The sequence below is a fragment of the Fukomys damarensis genome, unplaced genomic scaffold (assembly GCF_012274545.1).
Source record: "Fukomys damarensis isolate Sample0158 unplaced genomic scaffold, DMR_v1.0_HiC HiC_scaffold_39, whole genome shotgun sequence".
NCBI classification, from domain to species: domain Eukaryota; kingdom Metazoa; phylum Chordata; class Mammalia; order Rodentia; family Bathyergidae; genus Fukomys; species Fukomys damarensis.
The window spans coordinates 43,303,336-43,307,593 of NW_022900951.1; the positions used below are offsets into that span (position 1 = coordinate 43,303,336).

Sequence of the window (4,258 nt, forward strand, 5' to 3'; positions counted from 1 at the left end):
CCTTATTACCTTTCCCCTACCCTTCCCACTTCCCCTACACCTTTAGCCCTTTTCTTCCTATTTCACATTGTCAATTATCTCATTAGGATCTTATGTACTATTATAGTTTGTTCACATCAGAGAAACTATTCAGTATTTATATGTGTGACTTATTTATTTCACTTAGGAGTATATCTTCAATATGTATCCATTTTCCTATGAATGAATCTAATTTCTCATTCTTTATGGCTGAGTAGTATTCCATTTTATAGAAAAACTACATCTTCTTTATCCAGTTTCCAACGGATGGGCAAATGGGCTGTTTCCATGTTTTAGCTATTACAAACTGTGCTGCTATAAACATGGGTGCGCATATATCACTGTGATATGATTCTTTTAGTTCTTTTGGAAAGATACCCAGCAGAGGGATGGCTGGGTCAAATGGGACCTCTAGTCCCAGCTCTTTGAGGTATCTCCATATTGATGTCCAAAGTAGTTGCACGGGTGGCCTCTTTTCATGAGCCTCTGAACCCATCATGTTGCTTCCAATATCTCTTATTCATGAAGGACTTTTTTAACCTGTGACACCAGCTGAGCTTTGCATTGTAGGGAACGACAACTTTTTGGTAACATGCTCAATTTTTTCCATTCCTACCAGTCTGCTAGATTCCACTCGTGTCAGTTTTGATACACGGAGTTCCCATGGCCTCACGCACTGGCCCCACGCCCCATACTGCCCGCCTGCCTGCAGGACTGCCAGCGATCAAGAGAGCCCTGCATCTCTGAGTTTACCAGAAAGTTTCAGATGTTTGGGCTTATCTTTCCAGCTGGACAAAATCCACTTGTTTCTTCTGGTGGGCAAATATTTCAAATTAATACAAATTTTCCTAAAGTCTGAACATTTGATAATAGCAGATAGCGTGTCAAACAAAGGTACATTCCCCTACAGACTTCAATAATCCTTGGGCAAGTCTGTTAATACTGCTCTAATATGACATTAAAAACATATGCTCGTCCTCCATTTACCTTCTTTCAAATTTTTGGATAAATTTTCTAAGCAATACTAAGACAGGACATCTTCCCTTCCTCTGGTGATCACTAGCCTCATGTCCCTTATATATTGCATTCTTTTTTTTTTTTTTTTGAGACAGGGTCTCACTATGTAGTTGAAACTGACCTGGAACTCACTATGTAGCCCAGGCTGGCCTCGAACTCACAGTGATCCTCCTGACTCAGCCTCCTGAGTGCTAGGTTACAGGAATGAGCCACCATGCTGGCTTGTATTGCATTCTTGTCCTTGTCATTGGGCTTTTGTTTCAGTCAGGAACTGGCTACAGTCACCCAGGAGTTTAGAAGAGCTGAATTAAAATGATTCCCATGGCAACCACAGGTTTCATTTTTGTCTCTTTTTTAAAAATTAATTTTATTAGTACTCTGAGTATCATGTCATCTGCAAATAATGATAATTTAACTTCTTCCTTTTCTATCTTTATTCCTTTTATTTCTTTCTCTTGTCTAATTCCTCTGGCTAATGATTCCAGGACTATATTGAATAGGAGTGGTTATAGTGGACATCCTTGTCTTGCTCCTGATTTTAGAGTGAAAGCTTTCAGTTTTTGACCATTTAGTATGGTGTTGGCTATTGGTTTGTCATAGATGGCTTTCATCAGATTGAGGTGAAGACCATCTATTCCCATTTTCTATAGGGCTTTTGTCATGAATGGGTATTGCACCTTGTCAAATACTTTTTCTGCATCTATTGAAATGATCATGTGGTTTTTGTCTTTGGCTTTGTTGATACGGTGTATTACATTTATTGATTTGTGTATGTTGAGCAATCCCTGCATCACTGGGATGAATTCTACTGGGAAGGTGTATAATCTTTTTGATGATCTGCTGCACTCTGTTTGCCAGTCACTTATTGAGGATTTTTGCATCTATGTACTTTAGGAAAATTGGCCTATTTTTGGTAGGGCCCTTTTTCTCATTTTGTTATCAGGGTAATATTTGCTTCCAGGGATGACTGTGGGAGTATTACTTCCCTTTCAATTTCATTGAAGAGTTTGAAGAAGAGTGGAATTAGATTTTCTCTGAATTTCTTGTAGAATTCAGACTGAGTCCATCAGGAACTGGGCTTTTCTTTGTTGGTAAGTTTTTTTTTTTTTCTGCTAATGGGGTTTGAACTCAGGACCTTGCACTTGCCAGGCAGGCACAGTGCTACTGAGCTACATCCCCTGCCTGGTAAGTTTTTAATTACATTTTTAATTTAATTGACTGATACTGGGTTATTTTAAATTTTTATATCTTCTTGATTCAGCTTTTGTAATTTATATATATCTAGAAATCTATTTCTTCTGTATTTTCTATGTTATTACACTGCACGATCTTGAAGTAGGCATTGATGGTCTGAATTTCTATAGGATCTGTTGTGATTTCACCCTTTTCATTCCTAGTTGCATAAATTTGAGTCTTTTCTTTTGTGATAAGGTTAGCTAAGGGCTTATCAACTTTATTTAATCTTTCAAAAACCAACTCTTTGATTCATTGATTCTTTGTATTGTTTTCTTTGTCTCAATTGCATTAATTTCTGCACTGAGCTTCATAATTTCTTCCCTCATATAAGCTTTGGGCTTGACTTGCTCTTCTTTTTTTTAGAAGTTTGAGGGTCAACATTAGGTTGTTTATTTGAGTTCACTGTTTTTCTGATGTGGCCATTCACTCCTATAAATTTCCTTTGTAGGACTGCTTTCATTGAACCCCGTAAGTTCTGGTATGTAACACTGGCATTATCATTTAATGGTAGACACCATCTAATTTCTTTAATTTCATCTATGGCCCACTGTTTTTTCACGAGGGTGTTATTTAATTTTTATGTGTTTATGGGGTTTTTGTGGTTTCTTTTGCCATTGATTTCTAATTTCATTGCACTATGGTTAGATAATATGCATGGGATGATTTCAGTTCCTTTGCATTTGCTGGCATGTGGTCTATTTTGGAAAATGTACTATATGCAGCTGAGAAGAATGTGTACTTTGATGTTGTGGGGTAGAACACTTTGTAGACATACACTAAGTCTATTTGTTCACAGGCTTGGTTCACTTCTGATATTTCTTTGTTGATTTTTTTGACTAGTTGATCTGTCTATTTGTGACTGTGGAGTATTGAGGTCCCACATTATAATTATATTAGTGCTTGCTTTCTCATGTCCATTAAATATTTGTTTTGCATAGTTGAGTGCACTGGCAATTGGTGCATATATATTTATGATTGTTATCTCTTCCTCTTGGATTGTTCCCTTTACAAGGATGTAGTGACCTTCTTTGTCTCTCTTAATCCGTCGTGGCTTAAAAATCCACTTTGTCTGCAATACAATAGCTACCCCTGATTTTTTTCTGGCTTCCTGTTGCATGGAGTATTGTTTTCCATCCTTTGACTTTCAGTCTACGAATTTCTTTTTGAGTTAAATGTGCTTCCTGTGTGCAGCAGATTGTTGAATCTTGTTTCTTGATTCACTCTGCCAATCTGTTTCTTTTGATTGGTGAGTTGAGCCCATTTTCATTGACGGTTATAACTGAAATGTATTGGCTTATCCTTGTCATGCTATTTTCCTGCTCTTGGCTCCCTGTCTTTCCCTTGGTTTAATTGCTTGCCCTGCCTGGTGGCTTCTTTCCATTGGTGTTTTTGGAGTGGTGATTTTTATTATCTTTCTAGAATATCCTTCGGGGCACTTTGTAGAGCTGGTTTAGTGGTCAAGAATTTGTTCAGTTGTTCTTTGTCACGGAAGCACCTTATTTCTCCATTGAATTTGAAAGATAGTGTTTCAGGATACATCTATCTGGGTTGGAGGTTGTTTTCTTTCAGAACCTGAAATACTTCACACCAAGCTGTCCTTGATTTAAGGGTTTGTGTTGAGAAGTCTGCTGTGATTCTGATGGGCTTTCACTTGTAGTTGATTTGTTTCTTTTCTCTAACAGCTTTCAATATTCTGTTCTTGTGCTGAATTTCTGTGGTTTTGATAATTACATGCCCTGCCGGGTGTGGTGGCGCACGCCTGTAATCCCAGCACTCGGGAGGCTGAGGCAGGAGGATCGCTGTGAGTTCGAGACCAGCATGGGCTACATTGTGAGTTCCAGGTCAGTCTCAACTACATAGCGAGACCCTGTCTCAATGAAAAAAAAGATAATTATATGCCTTGGTGTAGATTTATTTTGGTCTTGGCTCATTGGCGTTCTATATGCCTCACTTATCTGTGTGTCAAATTCTTTCTCCATGTTTGGGA

General features: G+C 38.1%; 1 pseudogene; it reads right to left on the reverse strand.

The window, feature by feature from the left end:
• Nucleotides 1-517, reverse strand: part of LOC104849768 — a 2,007-nt pseudogene extending 1,490 nt beyond the window's left edge.
• Nucleotides 518-4,258: the final 3,741 nt, after the last annotated feature.